The sequence below is a fragment of the Lissotriton helveticus genome, chromosome 6 (genome assembly GCF_964261635.1).
Source record: "Lissotriton helveticus chromosome 6, aLisHel1.1, whole genome shotgun sequence".
NCBI lineage: Eukaryota > Metazoa > Chordata > Amphibia > Caudata > Salamandridae > Lissotriton > Lissotriton helveticus.
The window spans coordinates 84,859,814-84,885,238 of NC_136067.1; positions in this window are offsets into that span (position 1 = coordinate 84,859,814).

Here is a 25,425-nt window from a genome sequence, read left to right on the forward strand (position 1 = left end):
CTTGATTCTCTTGTAGTTGAATGGTCGACATTTTGTTGATGAAATCTGTCGTGTCTTTGATGTATGTGTTCATCTTGGTTACAAATTGTTGTAGATGAGTATCTAGAAATTTTCCGATAGGTTCATGTATGCTTCCTTTAGTCGACTCAATGGGTCGGAACGGTGGGTTGGTAGGGTGTTTATGCATTTTGGGAAGCATATAAATCACCGGTGTTTTGGGGTTGTCCTGTGTAAGATATTTTTTGTTTTTGTTGGTGATGATTCCTTCATCATGGGCTTTCTGCAATATCTGTTTCAATTGTTCTCGGTATTCCAAGGTGGGATCTTGACCTAATTTCATATATGTCTCTTCGTCATGTACATGTAGTTGAACTTGGGTTTTATAGAATGTAGAGTTCATGACAACCAGGGCTCCCCCTTTGTCTGCACGTTGGCATGTGATGTTAGAATTTCTGCCTAGGTTGCGTAAGGTGTTCCATTCTTTTTTAGTCATGTTTTGCATTTTACTTCTCCGCTTGAAATTTACTTTGTTAATGTCATTTTGAACCATTTTTTCAAAGTTGTCAAGGGTCTTGTGACTTACTGGTGGTTAAAAAATACTGCGAGTTTTAGGTTCCTTCAGTTGGTTGTCTGGTTCTTGTGAAGGTAAAGATAGGACATTCTCAAAGTAGTTTTTTAAATGGAAATTCCGCATCAATTTAAATTGGCTCACGTCCAGTTCTAGCTTGTCAGTGTGGTAAGTTGGAACGAAAGATGAACCTTTTTGTAGGCAGTGTAGTTCGGTTTGGTTGAGTTGGTAGTCTGAGATGTTTATCACTAATTGTTTTGTTTCTTCGGTTTGTTCCGGCGGTTCGTTTTAACAGGCGGTTTGACTGGTGGAGTTGTGTTTACTTTGTCTTTTTCCCCTCCTGGGTCTATGTTTACTGTGGGGCCCGATTCTAAAAAAGACTCAGTAGTATTGGATGTCGATCCTCTAGATGTTGAAGGTTGTTCACTGGATTTTTGTTGTGAACTTCTTTGTTCATCTTCTGATGAAGAAGTTTCTGTGTTTGATTGTGGGGGTTTGTTTTGACATCTTTTCGCATAAACTTCAGCCCATGAATAGACTTTGCCCATTTTGTAGTCTATGGTATCTCGCCTATATTTGCGAATTTTGCGTTCATTAATTTCTTCCCTGTATTTGTCAAGTTGTATTTGGATGTCTTCTAAGGTTTTTTTCCAATCTTCATTGGGTGTCATTTCTTTTAGTTCCGTTTTAATAATGGCTATGTCTTTCTGTAAATCTTGTAGGACTCTGGATAGTTCCTCGATTATGAGTAAAATTAAGTCCAAGGAACATTTATTTAATATTGCGTACCAGCGCTCTACAAATTTTGGATTGTTTCTGCACAATAATGATTTCAATGGTACTCTCAGACCTCTGGGAATTCTCTGTGCTCTGTGATATTTTATCAGCGTGCTCGCATGGAGTCTCTGGTTGATCTCTCGTTTCGTCAGATATATCAGTTGTTTCAAATTGTTTTCTTTATTTCTTTTATTTGTTGATGGTGTGGTATCCTCGTTGATGAGAGCATGAATCTTTGTTGCATCTTCTGCTATAAATGCAAAGGTGTGGGCTCGTGTCTCTGTCAATCTGGTTATTTCCTCATATGTCGACATGATTTTGTAGATGTGGTTGTTTTGCCGTGCTGCGTGTTTTTGAGGTTAGATTCAAAGTAGAACGAAAATTAATTGGTCGGCGCACAGGCTTGAAAGTGTTCAGTTTGTTCTGGTGTGGCGTGCTCCAGTGGTATCACTCTCTACCTCTTAGAGTGTTAGACGTTAATGATTAGAAGCATCCTCTGACTAGGGGATGGCCCGCTGGGCACAGCTTACGATCCGCTGTTATAGCGTTCTGAATTTTTTTAAAGTATTTAATCCAATGAAATTTTTGATGTTTTAAAAAGTCTTTATTTTGAAGATAATTGCATTCATTAACTTCAATGTTCACTTCATATCAATGAATTTCACGTGTTTTATATTTTCAAATTTCCACAAGTGTTAGCAAGGCGTTCCCAATGCAATTCGTGCACTGAGTGCACTTCATCAGGGGAATCTATAACAAAAGACTGATGAACTCAATATGAGGATGGCTGTCTACTGAAACATGTAGCTGAACTTAAGTTGTATCTTATACCAAATTTAACATGCCGGCTAATCAATTCAAAATGTTGCATTACATGCAAAGAGTGTAATTATATATTCAAAAGGTGAGGGATATTATTAATGTGGAGTGTAACGTGATTGGAAAGGAGAATGAAAATCCTAAGTGTTCAGTAAATCACCAAAAGATTATGGATCTAAAAGAACCTATTTACATGCATTTAGAGTCGAACAGTGTGTTCAATGAAGTGAAAAACAAGGTCACCCGATGTCACAAATGTGTTAATTCGCTGAGTCTAAACGCCGCGGTGCTCCGTGATTTATTAGTCCGTGCAACAGTAATAAGGTATACGTGTCGTTTCATACCTGCGAATTATGCAAGGATTTCTCTGTAGATGTGGAGAGTTTCCTCTGTGGTGATGCCGGGATCGAAGACGAGCCGGCAATTCCTCCGTGAAAAAGTGTTTGGAGATCAAAATAGGAGGGTGAGCTGTGATTCGATTTTGGGCGCCATCTTTAAATGGTGAAATGTGTTAGATGCGTAATGCATCCCAAAATGTGCATAACGGGGTGAGATATGATCAATACATGAAGGGTGAAATATGAATAATGGTGGAAAACAATAAACAGTGGTGATACCTCGAACGGTGAGAACTAGTCCTAATAAAATTGAGGGTAGGTTTTGAAAAAATCATATCATATTAAACATATGCAACATATTCATAGAACATACAGGGTCTTATCAAAATACGGTTTACAGATAGCACGAAAATTCCACTCTGTCGTTGAGACCATTCGGTTTCATCGAATTCAAAAAGTATATCCAATGATTTTCTCACTGTAGTAATGTTCGATTAATGTCTCTGCCTGAAGTTGTTGTGATCATTTCCAATATTGCAAATTTCAGTTGACTGATATTGTGGTGTCTTTCGTTGAAATGTGTAGCGACGCTTGATCTCATATTGTTAGTTCTTATGTTACTCTTATGCTCGGATATTCGAACCTTGATTTTTGTAATGATTTTGCCCACATATATGAGTCCACATGGACATTTAAGGTAGTATATCACATGTTGAGAATCACAGGTCGCAGTTGTTTTTAATTTGATGGTGGTCCCTTTCATAGCGTGTGTCATGGTATTTCCTTTGATTATGTTGTTGCAACAACTGCAATTATAACAAGGTATTGTCCCTTTGTAGTCTGCCATCTCTGTGTCTTGTGTGTGTTTTAAGATGTCCTGTATGTTTTTGCTGCGAGTATAACCAAATGTGGGTTGTTGAGCTATTATCCTTTGAAAATCTGGTTCATTAGTGAGCAGTGGCCAGTGATTTTTGATGATCTTTTTGTATTGATGGCTGATGGTTGAAAATGTAGATACAATTACAGTTTTAACTGCTTTGCACTAAGTGTGAGCGGTAAATCCGTTACGCCCACGGATTTTTCGGATTTTTGTGGAATCCGCAATACGCGTATTTTACGGATTTCCCACAAAATCCGAAAAAAAATCCGCGCGGACGTAACGGGTTCAAAAGTTGAACCCCCACAATTTACAATGGCGCCAGCAAGCTGCCAGCGCCGTTGTAAAATAGTTACAAAGTTAGCTTACACAGGAACCACTAGATAAAACGAAGCAGGTGCTGCTTTATTTTATCTAAGTGCTTCCTGTGCAAGCTAACTTTGTAACTATTTTACAACGGCGCTGGAAGCTTGCTGGCGCCATTGTAAATTACAGCAGCAGCTCACCCAAGGGACCCCTGCGCCCTTCGGGGCGATTGCATAGTAACACACACATGGTCGCTTTAGACAACTCTCTGGCACTTTAGGAAGCTGTAGTATAGTAAAAGCACTATACATTTACCCAACGAGGTAGCACTTACTGATGATTATCCAGTAGAAAGTACTCCAGTTGAGTAGAGGTATGGCACAAAACGGTGGCGTCTTCTTGAATAAATATGAAGGGCAGGGTTCATTCTGGCACGATGGTCCTGGCACAAAAATTAAACCTCAACAGGAAGCACTTACAGATATCAATAAAGCATGTGCCCTAGTTGAAGCTTAAATTCAGTGACTCATTCATCAGCCCAAAAACAATCGTAAGCGTTGTCAAGGCTGGGCAGATGTGCCTTCTTCCCAAATCTACCGTCGAAAATCAGCTGTGATACTGGATAGACTTTGCATCCTTGACTTTCACGAGCGCAATACCCAGGCACATTGTGTTCGCACGGGTTTCTGCACGTTCGCGAGCGTTTTGTACAATAAAACCCTCGCGAACTTGCAGAAACCCGTGCGAACACAAAAAAAAAAAAGTACGCTAGGATCCGCGGATTTTGCGTATTTTCGAAATACGCAAATACGCAAATACGCAAATACGCGGATTGCCAATACGCAAAATCCACTCATGCTTACTTTGCACTTTGTTGTGGGTTGCAAAAGATCTTTTCTGTTTTTTGTTGTGCATTTTTCTAATGCCTTATCCAAAATTGGTTTGGGGTATTCTCTTTCTTCAAACCTGGTTATCATGTTTGTCAATTGTGCTTTCAATTCCTGTTCCTCGTATACTATTCTTTTGACTCTGTATAGTTGTGATGTGGGTAGATTGTTTTTGAGCAATGTTTGGTGGAAGCTCCTGTAGTGGAGGAGATTATTCCGATCTGTTGTTTTTTTGTATAGGGTGGTTTCAATCTTGTCCCCTTTTCGTGTTAGTAAGACATCTAGGTATGCAATGGTTTTGTTGTCAATGGTGTAGGTAAATTGTATGCAATTGTTTATCAAGTTGAGTTGGTTGACTGATGTTACTACATCTTGTAATGTCCCTTGCCAGAGTACAAAGATGTCGTCTATAAATCTCAAAAAAAACAGTGCATGTTTCTTCCAGAGGTCTTGGTTTAAGATGTATCTGTTTTCAAAAATGTTCATAAAGCTGTTCGCATAAGTTGGGGCGGCACAATTGGCCATCGAAGTTCCCGTAAATTGTAAAAAATATTCGTCCTCCCATGTAAAGTAGCTTTGGTATAGGGTGAATGTGAGTAATTCCATGAGGAATATTTGAAAGTTTTGTTCGAGGTCTGAAGACATGAGAATCTCCTCTATAGCTTCTAATCCTAAATTGTGTGGGATTGAGGTGTAGAGGGACTTGACGTCTATGGTACACATCCAGATTTCTTGATTCTCTTGTAGTTGAATGGTCGACATTTTGTTAATGAAATCTGTCGTGTCTTTGATGTATGTGTTCATCTTGGTTACAAATTGTTGTAGATGAGTATCTAGAAATTTTCCGATAGGTTCATGTATGCTTCCTTTAGTCGACTCAATGGGTCGGAACGGTGGGTTGGTAGGGTGTTTATGCATTTTGGGAAGCATATAAATCACCGGTGTTTTGGGGTTTTCCTGTGTAAGATATTTTTTGTTTTTGTTGGTGATGATTCCTTCATCATGGGCTTTCTGCAATATCTGTTTCAATTGTTCTTGGTATTCCAACCACATCTACAAAATCATGTCGACATATGAGGAAATAACCGGATTGACAGAGACATGAGCCAACACCTTTGCATTTATAGCAGACGATGCAACAAAGATTTATGCTCTCATCAATGAGGATACCACACCATCAACTAATAAAAGAAATAAAGAAAACAATTTGAAACAACTGATATATCTGACGAAACGAGAGATCAACCAGAGACTCCATGCGAGCACGCTGATAAAATATCACAGAGCACAGAGTATTCCCAGAGGTCTGAGAGTACCATTGAAACCATTATTGTGCAAAAACAATCCAAACGTTGTAGAGCGCTGGTACGCAATATTAAATAAATGTTCCTTGGACTTAATTTCACTCATAATCGAGGAACTTTCCAGAGTCCTAGAAGATTTACAGAAAGACATAGCCATTATTAAAACGGAACTAAAACAAATGACACCCAAAGAAGATTGGAAAAAAACCTTAGAAGACATCCAAATACAACTTGACAAATACACGGAAGAAATTAATGAACGCAAAATTCACAAATATAGGCGAGATACCATAGACTACAAAATGGGCGAAGCCTATTCATGGGCTGAAGTTTATGCGAAAAGACGTCAAAACAAACCCCCACAATCAAACACAGAAACTTCTTCATCAGAAGATGAACAAAGAAGTTCACAACAAAAATCCAGTGAACAACCTTCAACATCTAGAGGATCGACATCCAATACTACTGAGTCTTTTTTAGAATCAAGCCCCACAGTAAACATAGACCAAGGAGGGCAAAAAGACAAAGTAAACTCAACTCCACCAGTCAAACCGCCTGTTCAAACGAACCGCCGGAACAAACCGAAGAAACAAAACAATTAGTGATAAACATCTCAGACTACCAACTCAACCAAACCGAACTAAACTGCCTACAAAAAGGTTCATCTTTCGTTTCAACTTACCACACTGACAAGCTAGAACTGGACGTGAGCCTATTTAAATTGATGCGGAATCTCCGTTTAAGAAACTACTTTGAGAATGTCCTATCTTTACCTTCACAAGAACCAGACAACCAACTGAAGGAATTTAAAACTCGCAGTACTTTTCAACCACCAGTAAGTCACAAGACCCTTGACAACTTTGAAAAAATGGTTCAAAATGACATTAACAAACTAAATTTCAAGCGGAGAAGTAAAATGCAAAACATGACTAAAAAAGAATGGAACACCTTACGCAACCTAGGCAGAAATTCTAACATCACATGCCAACGTGCAGACAAAGGGGGAGCCCTGGTTGTCATGAACTCTACATTCTATAAAACCCAAGTACAACTACATGTACATGACGAAGAGACATATATTAAATTAGGTCAAGATCCCACCTTGGAATACCAAGAACAATTGAAACAGATATTGCAGAAGGCCCATGATGAAGGAATCATCACCAACAAAAACAAAAAATATCTTACACAGGACAACCCCAAAACACCGGTGATTTATATGCTTCCCAAAATGCATAAACACCCTACCAACCCACCGTTCCGACCCATTGTGTCGACTAAAGGAAGCATACATGAACCTATCAGAAAATTTCTAGATACTCATCTACAACAATTGGTAACCAAGATGAACACATACATCAAAGACACTACAGATTTCATTAACAAAATGTCGACCATTCAACTACAAGAGAATCAAGAAATCTGGATGTGTACCATAGACGTCAAGTCCCTCTACACCTCAATCCCACACAATTTAGGATTAGAAGCTATAGAGGAGATTCTCATGTCTTCAGACCTCGAACAAAACTTTCAAATATTCCTCATGGAATTACTCACATTCACCCTATACCAAAGCTACTTTACATGGGAGGACGAATATTTTTTACAACTTACGGGAACTTCGACGGGCAATTGTGCCGCCCCAACTTATGCGAACAGCTTTATGAACATTTTTGAAAACAGATACATCTTAAACCAAGACCTCTGGAAGAAACATGCACTGTTTTTTTTTAGATTTATAGACGACATCTTTGTACTTTGGCAAGGGACATTACAAGATCTAGTAACATCAGTCAACCAACTCAACTTGATAAACGATCGCATACAATTTACCCACGCCATTGACAACAAAACCATTGCATACCTAGATGTCTTACTAACACGAAAAGGGGACAAGATTGAAACCACCTTATACAAAAAAACAACAGATCGCAATAATCTCCTCCAATACAGGAGCTTCCACCAAACATCGCTCAAAAACAATCTACCCACATCACAACTATACAGAATCAAAAGAATAGTATCCGAGGAACAGGAATTGAAAGCACAATTGACAAACATGATAACCAGGTTTGAAGAAAGAGAATACCCCAAACCAATTTTGGATAAGGCACTAGAAAAATGCACAACAAAAACCAGAAAAGATCTTTTGCAACCTTCAACAAAGTGCAAAGCAGTAAAAACTGTAATTGTATCTAAATTTTCAACCATCAGCCATCAATACAAAAGGATCATCAAAAATCACTGGCCACTGCTGACTAATGAACCAGATTTTCAAAGGATAATAGCTCAACAACCCACATTTGGTTATACTCGCAGCAAAAACATACAGGACATCTTAAAACACACACGAGACACAGAGATGGCAAACTACAAAGGGACAATACCTTGTTATAATTGCAGTTGTTGCTACAACATAATCAAAGGAAATACCATGACCCACCCTATGAAAGGGACCACCATCAAATAAAAACAACTGCGAACTGTGATTCTCAACATGGGATATACTACCTTAAATGTCCATGTGGACTCATATATGTGGGCAAAACCATTCGAAAAATCAAGGTTCGAATATCCGAGCATAAGAGTAACATAAGAACTAACAATATGAGATCAAGCGCCGCTACACATTTCAACGAAAGACACCACAATATCAGTCAACTGAAATTTGCAATATTGGAAATGATCACAACAACTTCAGGCAGAGACATTAATCGAACATTACTACAGCGAGAAAATCATTGGATATACTTTTTGAATTCGATGAAACCGAATGGTCTCAATGACAGAGTGGAATTTTCGTGCTATCTGTAAACCGTATTTTGATAAGACCCTGTATGTTCTATGAATATGTTGCATATGTTTAATATGATATGATTTATTCAAAACCTACCCTCAATTTTATTAGGACTAGTTCTCACCGTTCGAGGTATCACCACTGTTTATTGTTTTCCACCATTATTCATATTTCACCCTTCATGTATTGATCATATCTCACCCCGTTATGCACATTTTGGGATGCATTACGCATCTAATACATTTCACCATTTAAAGATGGCGCCCAAAATCGAATCACGGTTCACAGTCCTATTTTGATCTCCAAACACTTTTTCATGGAGGAATTGCCGGCTCGTCTTCGATCCCGGCATCACCACAGAGGAAACTCTCCACATCTACAGAGAAATCCTTGCATGATTCGCAGGTATGAAACGACACGTATACCTTAATACTGTTGCACGGACTATTAAATCACGGAGCACTGCGGCGTTTAGACTCAGCGAATTAACACATTTGTGACATCGGGTGACCTTGTTTTTTACTTTATTGAACACACTGATCGACTGTAAATGCATGTAAATAGGTTATTTTAGATCCATAATCTTTTGGTGATTTACTGAACACTTAGGATTTTCATTCTCCTTTCCAATCACGTTACACCCCACATTAATAATATCCCTCACCTTTTGAATATATAATTACACTCCTTGCATGTAATGCAACTTTTTGAATTGATTAGCCCGCATGTTAAATTTGGTATAAGATACAACTTAAGTTTAGCTACATGTTTCAGTAGACAGCCATCCTCATATTGAGTTCATCAATCTTTTGTTATAGATTCCCCTGATGAAGTGCACTCAGTGCACGAAATGCATTGGGAACGCCTTGCTAACAGTTGTGGAAATTTGAAAATATAAAACACGTGAAATTCATTGATATGAAGTGAACATTGAAGTTAATGAATACAATTATCTTCAAAATAAAGACTTTTTGAAACATCAAAAATTTCATTGGATTAAATACTTTTAAAAAATCCAGAACGCTATAACAGCGGATCGTAAGCTGTGCCCAGCGGGCCATCCCCTAGTCAGAGGATGCTTCTAATCATTAACGTCTAACACTCTAAGAGATAGAGAGTGATACCACTGGAGCACGCCACACCAGAACAAACTGAACACTTTCAAGCCTGTGCGCCGACCAATTAATTTTCGTTCTATTTTCTAATATATGCCAAAGGCAAAAATGGAACTGGTCCAACCAATTTTGTCCACAGATTGAGAAAGCAAGGAAACATGTGAATAAATCTGTTTCTGCTTTCCTCAGAGACTATGGTATGGGTTCCATATACCACAACAACTTGCGTTACAACATGCAAGGCATCTATAGGAGAGATGGTGTACATTTTACAGATGAGGGGAATTTGAGACTACTTGTAGGTACCAAAAACACTGACATAACACAACAGCGCTACCCTACCTCTAAGCACTCTAAATTCTTATTTTGCTCTAATTTTTTACTCTGTTTTTCCCTGTGGTGCGCTCAGGGTACGCGTACCGGGAAGCGTACATGGGAACGCACCCAGCGCTTACCCCGCGAAAATAAAAAAAAATAAAAGTTTTTTTGCCCTTCAGGATCCTTCTAGGCCCCCCTCAGAAAACCTAGGGGGTCAGGGGGGGTCTACCCTGCCCCCTTTTAATCATTTCCCCCTTTTTATTTTCACCTCTTGTGTCTTGATTCTACCGAGACACAAGATGGCGGACTCTCCGGACTGTTTAGAATGTTAACAGACACCCGAGAGCCAATCAGCTTTCTGCCCGCGCACTCCTGTAGCGCGCCGGGATGCGCTCCCCGGTATGCGTACCTGTAGGCGCTTGAAGCGCGCATATAGATATATATATGTTTTTTAAAGTTAATTTTCGTAAAAACCACTGGAGAAATTTTCACCAAATATATAAAAGGCACTTCTGCGTACCAGTCCCTACAATTTTCCAAAGTTTGGTGAAATTCCGTTCAGCGGTTCGGGCTGTAGCCTTGTCTATTCGTCCTAAGGAAATTAACATAAGGAAAACACGTTTTGAGACCCTCCTTTTTTCTTGGCCCCCACTTCACAAATCCCCTCGAAACTTTCAGGGAAGGAGCGCAGCGGAGCTGGCCTAAATTTTGGAAAATTACACGCAAATTCCTCCACCGGCGCCAAAGTTATTCCCAATAGAATGTTGCTGATTTCCTATGGTAGCTAGGTCCTAACTATAACTACCTACTGGTGACCGCCAGTAGGATATATATATATATATATATATATATATATATATATATATATATATATATATATATATATATATATATATATATATATCCCAACAATACCTCCTTTCAGCTACAAAAGAGGTGCACCGACACTTGGCTGAGCGGGGTTTCAAATTCTTTAATGGTGAGACAGCACGAAGGTAAGAGGCAGTCAATCCCAACGGTTCTGCTCTTATCGAGCCTTGATCACAGGAGGCAGTCTCATTTTGAAAATGACCCACGTTATTTATCCTTTGGGCCGTATTTTCACTAAGCCCAGGGAAAATCTTCAATTTTAAAGGTGAATAGCGCTGTCCTTTCTTATTTACGAATTACTTTTTTGAGCAACCACTTCTTATATCAGTTCCCTGAGCGCTGTAAGCCAAGTCCGCCATCTGACACAGTTCGTAATTTCAGTCTTCACTCACTTTATGAAAACGGTGCTCCAGCCAGCAGTATAAGAAACATTCCTTCTGCTCCCATCTTGCCACACACAGGGATACACGTTCACAGGTGGCAAGCAGGTCAGGCCAGCCAGATTTATTGTTTGGAGCCCTAATTCCAGATGTGAACAGTAGTGTGAATTTGATGGGAGAAACCCCACCACGTGCCAACAACACCTTTTCTCATCTACCTGGGTCACCCCAACGTCTCTGCAGGCCCAAATTCCCATTCCAAATGTTACAGTTGGTATACACTTCCTTTTATAGATTTCCAAAATTGGCACAACCAGTTTTCGTCCAATACAGATGGCAAGGGAAAAGGTGATGCCAACTGCAAGAGTAACTTGTGCTAACCTGCTTCTAAGGCAGGAGGACCATGAGCAGGCATCATCAAAATCCAGGCCAAGATATCGGAAGGAACTCACCTTATCCAGTTTTCTTCCTCCTATGTTTAGAGTTTTAGTTTTGGTGTTTCTAGGGCCTCACACCATTGTGAAGGTTTTAGTGAAGTTTGTCTCTAAATGGGGGGCGCTAGGTGGCGCCAGACCGTAATGGCCGCCTCCATGTGAAGCTCCCGCCGTGCCGGGTGAACTAAATAACTTCAGCGATATCCTGCCTCAATAAACTGGCCCGATTTCCCTGCCGAACGCTGGCGGAGTGACCACAGCTGGCCCAGGCGGAAAACCAGAGCGTTAGGCCAGCGACTTCACAGGCAACGCGCTGTTCGGAGCGTGGGCGGATCGAGACCTGCAAACCCTGGAGGCGGATCAGGGCAGAGTTCGTCAGGAAACGCCGCGGCTCCTTCAGCCCTGACGCGGCCGCCACACGCTTCGCTTCTGCGGTGCCGGACTGGGGCTTGATGTATGCGGTCCCTGGGGGTTCGACACAGGAACTGTTCTGGGGCAATCAGATGAGCCACGCTGCACCAAGCCAGTATCCCCATGACATCGAGAGAGCTGCCGGCTAGCTGGTGAGAGGGCCGTGAAAAGAGCTACGAGTCCCCGCCTGCCTGTGGGGCCGACTACATACACCCTCCCACGCCGGGACAATTGGTAAGGAGTGATCGCCGACTGTTGGGAGCATGCTGATGGACTGTGCCTCCCCTTGACCCTATGAACACTATCACTGGTGTGGAGGTTGCCGCCATTTTAGATCCCTCTGGCCCTGTGCGCCCCATCGTCATTCTGGACTGTGGCTGCATTATTACTGTGCACGGCTCGTGGCGACGTTTGCTGCCCCCCCCCCGCATAACTCCTTGGATCTGTACAATGCATGATGGCCTGAGAGGATTGTGATCCTGTTGACACCCCCCACCACCTTAGACTTGGGAGGCCATCTTGGCGGCTCTTTCCCGGCATAACCTAGAGGACGGGCGCACACGCCGGATCCCCACAACTCCATTAAGTAAGTGATCTGCGCTGGAGAGGAGGCTGCGTGGCGCCCGATCACCCCACCCCCCGTGGGCTACATTTCCAGCCTTAAAATGGGCAAGAATGACCCCCGTCAGTCTAAACTGCCCTTTGATACCCGGCAGACGCCCAGCAACTCTACCATGCCACACGGTACTGATGCCCCCCAGGACACTAGAGATGCAGAATGGAAAGCCATACTAGCAGGGGTCCAGTCCAGCCTTACATCTATCGATGCCAAGATAGACTCCATGAATGCCAGGATGGATGGGGTAGTCGCAAAACTGGACAATCACGAAGAGAGGCTGACGGCTGCAGAACAGAGGGTGTCTGATCTGGAAGATGGGGCGAGTGCGGCCAGAAGACATGAGCTTCAGATGGACAAACTCCTTAAAGTCATAGCTGACAAGAATGAGGAGTTAGAGGCACGCTCTAGACGAAATAACGTTCGTGTCCTAGGCCTGGCAGAGAGTACCAACACGGGAAAACTAGAAACATTCATGGAGAAATTGCTAGTGGACCTGTTCAGATCGGAATCCTTCTCGGCCCACATGGTCATAGAGAGGGCGCACCGCTCCCTCGCAAAGCGCCCGGCCCCAGGCCTGCCTCCTCGCCCTGTGATAATGACATTTTTGAACTACAGGGATAGAGACACTGTGCTACGACTAGCGTGAGAAAAAGGAGAAGTGCGTTTTGAAAACACTACATTATCGTTCTACCCTGACTTCACCCAACAAGTTCAGGATGCTCGCCGCACATTAGCCTCGATAAAGAAGAAACTGCAAACTCAAGGCATACAGTACTCCATGCTCTACCCTGCAAAACTTCCGCGTCCATCACAAAGGAACGGCACACATCTTCACCACACCGCAACAGGATGAGGAATATTTCAAACAGGATCGAAAATCGGCTGCTCGGGAGGAAGCTACACGCAGGCGCTCGAGGTCCCACTCACCGCTATCTGAGCCAGGCTGAACTGACTCATTATGCTGCTTGGCTACTGCTACATATGGCCTGTGAGCTGCTGCTGGACGCTCCGCTGATTGGTGATGTATTTTTTGCATGATATGGAGGCACGAGAGTGTAGCCCGGCCGCGCACCCCCGTCCCGTCCCGAGATTCCCCTTAGCTGGGGGATCGCGGATGGGTGAAAAGTGGGGTGTGTGTTCAAAGCGGGAGCACCTAGCGGCCCCCGATTGAGGGCACTGCCCTAGTTCTACTTGTTAGAGATGGGACATTTTGAGTTGCCTCTGCCCCAGTTGGGCATGACGGCCTGTATAGGGGGGATGGGTACTGTTATGGATAGTCTGTCTTTGGGAGGGATGTCTTTCCTGGCAAGTTGGGGTTGCCAGTGTGGGAGGGGGGGTGGGAATCCACAATGTTCATTCTATTGTCCAAAGTGCTGGTAGTATTTCCTTCTTGCTCTAAGACTAGAACTGTATTGCTGTTACCCACACAGGCTGAACTCTTAGCGCTCTGCAGCCAGCAGACTTGCCGTTACATAACTGATGTCATTTATGGGTAGTACTGACGCGCGCCAGAATCTCAAATTGGTCACATGGAATGTCCGAGGTCTCAATAACCCTAGAAAACGTAGGCACATCTTGGGGTACCTAGATAGACACTGTATAAACATTGCACTGTTGCAGGAGACACACCTTGTTCCCAGCACCAGGATGCAATTTGCTACAAGATGGGCAGCCTGCCGCTCCTTTTCATCTTACTCCTCTTACTCCAGAGGCGTCACAATCCTTATTAAACGTGGTGTGACGTTCACGCTAGGGGGGGTTGATAGTGATAGAGAGGGTAGTCTCTGCCTTCTTTGGGGACGTCTTCACTCTCTTGCTGTTCTATTTGCTAACTATTATGGGCCCAATGTCGATGACCCTTCCGCCCTCTTCACACTATGGGGAAGATCCAAACGTTGGGCATCGCACATATCATTTGGGGGGGCGATTTTAACACTGCACTTCAGCCCGATATGGATAGATCTCGGCCGCTCCCCGTACACTACACTAATACCCAGCGCGCTCTCTCCGGCATTGTCGAATCGGGAATGCTGACTGATGCCTGGAGACACATCCACCCTACTCTCGACTCGAGGGTACCCACTTCTCGACTTTGCATTCCACTTGGGAACGCCTGGATTATGTCTTTGTCTCTGCAGGTGTCGCCCCTTGGTTATCCCATGCAACGCACTTGCCACGTACGTTCTCTGATCACTCCCCTGTCCTCCTGGAACTGCATGTCTCCCTGGACTGCTCCCCCTATTTGTCCTGGTGGCTTAACCCCGCTCATCTTCGAGACGCTGCCTTTCAGGCTGAATTAGAACAAGATGTAAAAGAGTTTTTTGACCGCAATATCTCCTCGGTGGACAGCATCACTACCGTGTGGGAGGCCTTCAAGGTCACGGTCCGAGGCTGGTGCATAGCCAAAGGCGGAGGTATTTTGAAGTCGCTACGCGCTGACCTGCGTAAACTGGAGGCCGAGTTGCAAGACCTAGAGAACTCTCTTAAAAGCGCCCCAGATGACTTGACTATTAATGCCCATATACGCGATAAAATCTCAGAATACACGCAAATAGCGGACAGGGAATGTAAATTCCTAGGCCATCCGCACATGGCCCGAATATACGGCGAAGGGGATAGACCGGGGAAGGCACTTGCTAACTCCGTTAAGCCCCCTCGGTTCGCTTCCTATGTCACCACAATACATGACGACGCTGGTGGGTGCATAGAGATCTCCCTGACCAGCTCCGGGTATTCCGGGACCATTACCAAAAGCTATACTCCTCTCATAGGACGGAAACCTTTGACCTTTCCAATTACTTCGCGGATGTGGCACTGGCATGGCTAGGTACCGGTCAACAGAAATTTCTGCACCACGAATTGGAGATAGATGAAATAAAGAACGCCATTATGGGCATGAGGTCGGGCAAGGCTCCCGGCTCCGATGGCCTCCCCATTGATTTTTGCAAATTTTTGGCCCCCATACTAGCCCCTACATTTAAGCAAGTATATTACGCTGCACTGGAAGAGGGTAGTCTCCCCCACACAATGCGTGAAGCCCTCATTACCTCCCTACTCAAACCTGATAAGGACCCTACCAACAGCGACTCCTATCGCCCCCTTTCCCTCCTCAACTGCGATACCAAAATTCTCGCTAAAGTGCTGGCCACCCGATTAAATCTCCTTATGGAGAAATTGGTATTTATTTATTTTATTTATATGCTTCTATAGCGCCTGAATAGACCCCCGAAGGGGTATCTCCGCGCTATTACCCGATCAGGCCGGGTTCGTCCCTAACCGAGCGACCTCGCATAACCTCCGCACCCTCCATACTGTACTGCAGGATTTAAACCCCAAATGTGATGCAGTGGCGGTATTCCTGGACGCCACCAAGGCCTTCGATTCGTTAGAATGGGACTACCTGTTTGGCACGCTGCAATCTATGGGTCTGCCCTTCAGCTTCCTTGATTGGATAAAATTGCTCTACCACAAACCCACGGCTACTGTATTACTTAATGGGGCCAGGTCCGACCCGTTCGAGGTTCAGAGAGGCACTCGCCAGGGCTGTCCCCTCTCTCCAATTCTTTTTGCCATTGCAATTGAGCCGCTTTCTGCGATACTGCGCCAAAAACACAATCCCCGTTCCCTCATTTACCGGTCCAGGCAACTTCTCATCTCACTCTATGCAGATAACATTACACTCTATATAGATAAGCCCCGTGACAACTTAAATCCAGTGCTGCGGGAGATCACGAAGTTTGGGGGGATCGCAGGGGTGCAAATCAACTGGGCCAAAACTGCAATCTTCCCTTTAACCGATAACACTCCCTCATTTCAACTTGATTACCCACTGGTTTGGGAACAAGATGAGCTGAAGTATCTGGGCATACGAGACACCAGGGACAGGGATGCATTGATGAGGGCCAACTATGGCACTGTATTGGACAAACTAACTGATAATATCACTATATGGTTGCGTCTCCCCCTCTCTATGGCCGGCCGCATTTCACTGCTAAAAATGGTCCTATTGCCCAAATTGCTGTATTTGTTTATCAATATTCCATATAACCCGGGCGTTTTTTTTTTTCGCTCCCTCAACTCTCATGTCATCAGACTAATCTGGGGTGGAAAGCAGGCAAGGATTAGTCTCGCTACACTCATGCTCCCCTTTCAGCAGGGCGGTTTTGAAGTGCCTAACTTCGAGAAATATTGCGACTGCGCGCAGGCCCATTTTGCTGTCTACTGGTTCCATCTGCCGCCATACATGGCGCATCTTGCTGTCGAAGATGGCTATATGGCACCTATGCCCCCACTGGGTACATTCATTCCCCTGTTGGACGGAGGGTACGTGACCCGTCCACGGTAGACTGTACGGTGCTGGCCTGGAATCGGATGGCGCGCACTCTTAACTGCACATTCTATTACTCTCCCAACTTGCCCATCGCGAATGACCCGCGGGTATTAGTCACCTGCGAAGTAAAATGCCACAAACTGCTCAGTAAACTGGGACTTCGATTGTGGGGTGACCTGTACATACAGGGTACTTTTCGCACTGCAGAACAATTTTTCGGGGACATAGCTCCATCTACGATGGATACCTTCCTCTTTGCCAGGCTGCGACAAAATGTTCGTACCCTCACCCCGTCTTTCCCTGCCGAACCTGAGGTCTTTGCTCCACTCCATGCTATAGCGCAGTCAGTTGACCCCCGACATGTTGTGTCCTTGTTATACAAACACCTCCAGGCCGCTCCCTGCCCCACTACTCTCAAGGCCAGGGCGGACTGGGATGGTGACCTGGGTGAGCCCCTAACAGATGAACAGTGGGACAGTAGCTGCATCAACACACAGGTGATTACGAGTAACAACAGGCTACGGCTTATACATTACAAATTACTTCACCGCGCATACCACACCCCCGCTAAATTGCACAAGCTTCATTTGCGCGATACAGACTCCTGTGCCCGATGCGGAGCTGCAGGGGCCGACTTCTATCACCTTGCTTGGTCTTACCCCCAGGTGGCCATCTATTGGGGACAGGTTTTTGCTGGACTAGGTGACATGCTGGGCTTACAGTTGACCCCGTGCCCACGTCAGGCGCTCTTGGGCCTTACACAAACAGTAGACACTGTTCACAAAAAGTTTTTAGCCCTCAGTCTCTTACTGGCTAAGCGCTTACTTGCTTGTCGATGGGGGCGTGGGAGGGCTCCTAAATTTAAGGGATGGGTGGATTCCATGACGACCTGGCAGGAGAGGCTGCAGGACTACGCTGAATTGCTGCCCTCGCGCTCGAGGACAAAAGACATTTTGACACCATTCAGGACATACCTTCTTGGTCAGCAGTTGGATGACTTGGATGCAGAGGAGGGGAGGGAACTGCCTAGAGAATAGATATTGTACCTTTTGATGGGCATGCAACATGTGTGCAGTATTTGCCTTATATTCTATGTGTGACTGATATTTGATCTGGAAGCCACGGGGTGGATGGGCTAGGCCTTTCCAGTTGAACTGAACTTTTCTAATGGACGGTGTCGCGTCTCTGATACACCCAACGACCTGAATCGGCTGCAGAGGCATCTGTGAGGCATGGGGTAATTTCCTTCTGGTCGGTGTAAGTTGGATTGGTTTAAGACACTTACTTTGGACTTTTGGTTATTAGGGTTGGGAGTGTTGATTTCGTGATGGGTGGGAATTGGGGGATTTCTTCGAATCTGTATTGCTGACATGGATGATTAAGGTACAAGTCGAAGCACATTTCAATATTCGCATTATGTCTGTAACTTGGAGACCATATTTGCATTTGTTGACCTATTGTACTTGACTAGTAAAATACAATAAAGGTTTTTGAAAATCAAAAAAAAAAAAAGTTTGTCTCTAAATGAAGCCCCTTCATAAAGGTCACAAAACTAGAGATTAAAATCTTAAAGCCATTGGGCGTCCTTGCAAGAAGGACCACATCATCTGCATATATTAAGGCGGCACAGCTTTTGTCCCAACACATGGCACGTCAGCCCCATAATTTACCAACACAATTTCCAGCCATTGGTCTGAATCAGAAAGAGAATAGGGGCAAGTACACATCCGTGCGTACTCCATGTTCAACTTTAAAGGATGAAGTACACTCCCCCACGATCCAAACCTTACAGAGGCCAAGAGGTCTTGATGAAGAAGTCTAAGGCGGGAGACCAACCCCTGAAGACCTATGGCCACACGAATAGCCCGTAATCTGGACCTGTGAACACAATCAAATGCGCTTGACAGATCCGTAAATGCAAGATGGATGGGGCATCGTTAACACAAAGAAGTGATCAAGGCAACATGCTATCATGCATGATGGAAGTAGAAGCACTACATGGCCACACAAATGGCAAAAGGACACTGTCGAAATAACAAATATAAGTAATAACACGATGTAAAGGATGTCTCAGTGGGTTAAATGGTTGCCACTGATATAATTGTTGATCGGCAGTGCTTTAGCTGGGCCGATTTAACCTGTCAATATAGTTTGTCTTAACAGCGCAGCTGTCGCCTGACAATGTAATCAGAATCACTATAGAAGTGCTTTGGCTCCACCCACATATTGGGAGCCAGCAATACATGTTTTGATTGGGTGAAAGTTGTGTGCTTCCAAAAAAAAAGTGCTTGCCCTCCTCACAGCTGTGATGATTTTGTTTATTTATCCAGTAGCCTAAGGTTGAACTTTCAGGGGCGCCCACGTGACATTAGAACACTATTAAAGTGCCTTAGATAAGTAGATCATTTATGTTGTTTTTTCTCTAGAAGCAAGTACAAATGGGAGGAAGCAAACACATGGATTTTTTGGTCAGGCTTGGCAGTGCAACTGTCACCTGACCTTTTCACCTAAACCAATATTAGTCTAGTGTTCGTTGCTTTCATACAAATACATACCTATTCCCATGCTATTTACTCGTAATGCTTCACATTACCATACAAGGTTCCTTCAAAACCAGACCTATTGGTATTGCCAATGCTTGCTTATAGTTAAAGTTAGGACTTGACATTGAGCACTAACTCATTATATTTATGTTGAATTTTCCATTTCAAAATCAGAGATGCCCTGCACATTGGTAAATTTGGAACCTAGAGAACAGTACAACAACTCCTAGAAATAATCCATAAATGAATGTCCAAAACACCTCAAAAACGTATTAATTTTATGAGTTGGTCTATAGGAGAGGAAAAGCAAAGGTTGCACTCCAATGTCTGGTCCCAGGAGTGTCACCTCACGTACCTGCCCTCCAAAGCCCCAGATATTAAAAAAATAAAATGGTGATTGATTACCATTTTATTTTTTATCATCTTTATTTATTTATTTATTTATTTAAATTGAAATGTCAGCACAACAGCTACCCAAAAAAGCTTTCCCTGCAGTATCAGGGACCAGCAGAGGAAAGAGAGAAACCTACTGGCTGAAAAGCCAAGTCTTAAGTGACTTGCTAAACTGCAGGAGATTGGATTGTGTGCGGAGAGATAGAGGGAGAGCATTCCATAGTACAGGACCCAAATATGAAAAAGAGCGACCACCCGTGCGGGTGAGTCTGACCTTTGTGACCTGGAATTTGGCTTGTGTAGAGGACGGAAGAGTGCGAGAGGGTACATCCCTTCTTGAACTGAGCATCAGGACGGTAAGGGCCTGCTGAGTGAGCAGGGAGGAGTGGTGGGCAGAGGGCTGCCTTTGCAACTTGTTTAAAGTGTGCATGTGTTTTTGGCCTGCTGTCTTGAGACGGCCAGCCACACATGCACACTTTAAATCTCTTAACCCAGCTGTCTCAAGACAGCTAGGTTTAGAGCAGGTGCAGGCATCCACTGCCCTTGAGAGCTCTGAGAGAGGCCGCTCCCACCAATCAGGGCACTGCTCACATGCTGGTTAACAGCACGTGAGCAGGCTTGGATTGGTCGAGGGAGTTTGCTGGGGCCTGCACTGCAGTCCCAGCAGCGAGAGTCGGAGGGAGGAGGACATCATCAGGATCCAGTACGTGCTTTCCTTTTTTATTTGGTTAACCCGCTCCCTTCCACCCGCCCCACCCTCAGTAGATGCCAGCCACCACTGGTGCTAAAATGAGCTTGATGCATAACGATGTATGTATGGAGTACATTTCTAGACTTTGCCTAGAGCTGCTTTAGTTGCCTCTATAGCCCCAAGAAATATTAAAAATCATAAATAAAAATACATACATCAAATAGTTCCCTCCATACACATGTGAATCCAAAGCTCTGAATTCCAGTGTCCATCAGGGCTGCCTACTTTCTCCACTGTCATTCAAAACGTTCTGTAGTCAGAGGGTTTCTTGCAAACCTAAGCTCCCAGGATCTACTTCTTCTAATAGTCCCTAGAACTGTCACCTTCAATAGTCTTGCGGTCTCATTTGCTGCCACTACGAAGTGGAATTGCCTATTCATTCAGAATATTCACTATTCAAAATATTTGTAAAGTATTCTTATTCTTAAATTAGATCTACAACTGTTACTGATAGTTAGGTTATTATAGCACCACAAAATGTGATTTGTATGAACTGTATAAGTAACCTTAACATAGCATAACATACTTTGTATCGGCGGGGTGCTAGAGGGCACAAAGCAAAATGGCCGCTCCGTAGAGCAGCTCCGCCAGCCAATACACTGATCCGACCAATATACTGATTATCTGGTGCCATCAACCCCTCAATTGCTGTGGCTAAGAAGCGGATTGTATTTGGGTCAGAACTAGGCGTTCTGTTTTGTCTCGAGAGTGGTGTGTACGCTGAGAGGGAGGTGTACGCTGGGTTGAATGTATGACATTGTTCTGCATTCTGTCTATCAACTGTTGTTTTTGCATTTGTCACTCCAAGGGGGAGGAGTATGTTCAGATGTGAGTCCCGTGCTCTCCATGACACTGGAATCAAGCTATCCTGGCTGATGAGGGCTGAAAGCCCAAAACCGGTCCTAGGATGCTTGTTTCCAGTCCACGGAGGACCTGGCTTGGCAGTTCGGGCTGGCCTGTTCCCATGGGGCACAGGGTCAAGACTGATTTGCATATGGCTAGGTTCAAACTGGAATGGCATGGTGAGCAAAAAAACGATGGATTTAGACCCAGATCTCTGTACTGGGGTGAATGTATGACATTGTTCTGCATTCTGTCCATCAACTGTTGTTTTTGCATTTGTCACCCCGAGTGGGACGGGTATGCTCAGACAGAGGCCCTTGCTCTCCATGCCACTGGAATCAAGCTATCCTGGCTGATGAGGGCTGAAAGCCCGAAACCGGTCCTAGGATGTTTATTTTCAGTCTAAGGATGACCTGGGTTGGCAGTTCGGGCTGGACTGTTCCCATGGGGCACAGGGTCAAGACTGATTTGCATATGGCTAGGTTAAAACTGGAATGGCATGGTGAGCAAAGAGGCTCTCGTCGACCCTCTGTATGTCACCACCATTCGCGATACTATTACGCAATACTTCACGGATAATAAGGGTTTGTGGACAATGAGCTGACCCTCTGGGAGGCCTTCAAGGCCACTATCTGGGGCATATGTATCAGCACGTCCGCTGGTATCCTACAGGACTTGCGGGGACAGCTCAGTAAAGTTGAAAGCACAATACATGAACTTGAGTGGGAATATGAGGTTTCCCCCCAGCGCCCAGACATTAGCATCGATTAAGGAGGTCACGCTAGAGTACACTGAGCTAGCCGAAAGATAGGTCAAATATATTTCTCTGTGGCATCTTGCCCATGCGTTTGGAGAGGGTGGGCGGCCAGGAGGCCATCTAGCCCGCAGGATCAAGGAACGTATGACCCAACGCATTTGTTCCAAGGTCACTGATGTCAATGGCCATGACTACTACACTACCCCAGAAATTTTAGAACAGTTCAGAATCACCTATGAATCGTTATACACTATGCAGGGGACGGCTAATACTGACGACATGGATGCATATTTCTCCGACATTGCCACTGCCTGGTTATCGGATGGGCAAAGAGTTTTTCTCAGTCAGCCGATCATGGAAGAGGAGGTGCGTGCAGCCATTTAGTCCCTCCCGAACAAAAAAGCCCCGGGCCCATGGCTTCCCTAGCAAATTCTACAAAGAGTACGCAGAGGAACTCACGCCCCACATACTAGAGTCCTGTGAGAGTGCTGCTCGAACCATTTGAGTTTGCAAGAGGACTATCCCGATCCCGATTCCGAAGCCAGTCCGTGGTTTCACGCCGACCGCAACTCACGGCCGTCTCGCAGAATGACGAGCAGACGAGTGAGCGAAGGAGATGCTGAGCTGCCCTGTGGACCCAGAACCCAGCCTGCGGCACCCTCTGACTCTTACACAGCGGGAGTTTGACAAAAGTATCAGCAAGCTACGGGCGGCCGGCTGGGGATCAAAGCGCAGCCGAGCTAGCTTGTGTTTCTGCCCCCCATGGAGCATAGTCCTCGCGCTATGGTGGGCACTGCGAAGCCTTAACATCCAACAGACGATCCAGCGCCTGCACCTGGACCAGCTTAAGGCCAGCACGCGGTAAGCCGGGCTTCCCCCGCAGCCCTCTCTGTAGCAGCGCCCGTGTCAACTAAGCCCATAACCACACCTACAACCTACAATCATACTAGTGGAAGGGACGGAGTGGGGGCTACGGGGGGAGCGAGCCTCAGCAATCCTTTGACAGGCATCAGCACAGAAGGGGGATAACAGCAGTGGCAAGAGCAGCTGCCTACAGGCGGCTGCAGAAAGCGAGTGCTCTCGGCGGGTACGGAGGAGGCCTGACTAAGTCAGTGGGAGCCTACGTCCTGCCTGGAGAGCCCTGTTTGCCCTAATTGTCCCCCCGCAGACACATTCAACTACTTCCCACCACCTCCACCTCTGCCTCAACCTCCCCCGCACTGGCGGGGGGAACTTGGCATCACCAAGTCAGCACCAAAGACTTAAATGATATCACCTTCGCCACTAACTTAAGCATCAGCTCAAGTACCATCTAAAGGAGCATCAGCAGCCCTCGCATCTCCCGAAAACAAAGAGGGGAGAGAGCAGAGAGAGCCAACAAAGCCAAAAGAGACGGAAAGTGACGAAAGGGCAATTAGGGACTTGTCGGAGCAGTCGCCCAGCAGCCGGTGGCCAACCCCAGCTGACCCCTGTGGTTCATCTGGCAAATGGGGCCCAAAAGGAAGGGCCAATTGCACACGACACCGGAAGAAATCCTCACAAGCTGCCCGCCTTACAAAAGGACTATCAGGACTACAAGGAGCAAATCATTAACTGATCGCCTAAAAGAAATGCTGCAAGAGGTAGACCAAAGGTCCCAATAAGCTCCCTTGGCCCCAGTATCCCCCGTGGCTGGGGAGCTCACATCCTCGTTCCTTCACAATCTCGAACAAAAGATCGAAAGAACCCTTGAACTAACTCCAAACCTTTCATGACCTCATCGTCCCCATGGGCCCCTAATTCAAAAATTGACTATCTTTCATACAACATCAGTGCTGATGCGGACTTAGAGAAATCACTCTCGACTGAGACAAACAGCGCCACAAATAAAGCCCTTCTGTGGCAATCGACCAAGATAGAAGTGCAAATAGACCTTCTTAAAGCAATCGCAGGGCGCCTAGTTAACATTAGCTCTAGGGTGGACGACTTAGATAAAAGGATCTCCCAATATGTGGATTCCAACTGGGGCGATCGCTCCTGCTGCTGTTCAAATCTCATTGAAAAGTGGGCCTTCCTTCCAGAGGTTCTAGCAGACATAGTCGAGATAGCAAAAGGGCGCATGGAGGCACTGACCTTAAATAACACATTCGATCGGGCGAAGCCCAACAGTCACATACCAATGGCACACAGCCAGCAGGGGTTTCATCGGAACAGAAGATCACAGGTGATAACAGCAAAAGTGCAGTGTATACGACCAACATTCCTGTCAGCCGCCCTGAAATATCCAAAGAGACACAAAGCTCAAACTTCAGGGCCAGTGATGCCATTGCAACAGACTCGCAGGAACATACTTCTTTCTCAACGGACACACACAAACCCTCCTTATCAAGGAGAGCAAAAAAGAAGTTGAAGAAGCAACAGAAAAAAGCAAAGCTAAAAGTGAGACAATTGCAGTCATCAAAGATCAACCAACCGCCCTCACAAGGGGACACAAAAGTCACTCAGCTTTAGCCAATCTTCATCGACCAAAACTTGGGTAAAAATGCCCCCCAGTCTCCACGCCTTCGGAAATTCAGCACAAGCCAACCTCACCACCAAGCACCTTCAGTGTGAAGGGCCAACAGCTATCAAGGGTGAATCACCCCACAGACAACGATTCAACGGCCGGAATAAGTCCATCTCCCGCAGAATCCCTCATCCAGATACCCTTGGCAACATCGACGTTACAGTCGGATATTCCACAATTAAGTCCGGGGTTTCAGTCCGCCATCAGGAGTTACCACGGCCAAAGCAATCGGCCCCAAGCAGGACCTGCCCCAATTCACCAAGGAAGCACCAGCACACAATCAACCCCAGCAGAGCCAGCCACAGAAAGGGGAGAAAGGACCGAAACTGTGGGTGCACCAGCAATTGTACCTGAGGTGGTCCTCACACCGAGATTCCTTAGCACGGGACAGCATGACATCCTGAATCGGAGCTACATTCTACATCTCTTCAAACACCTGGACA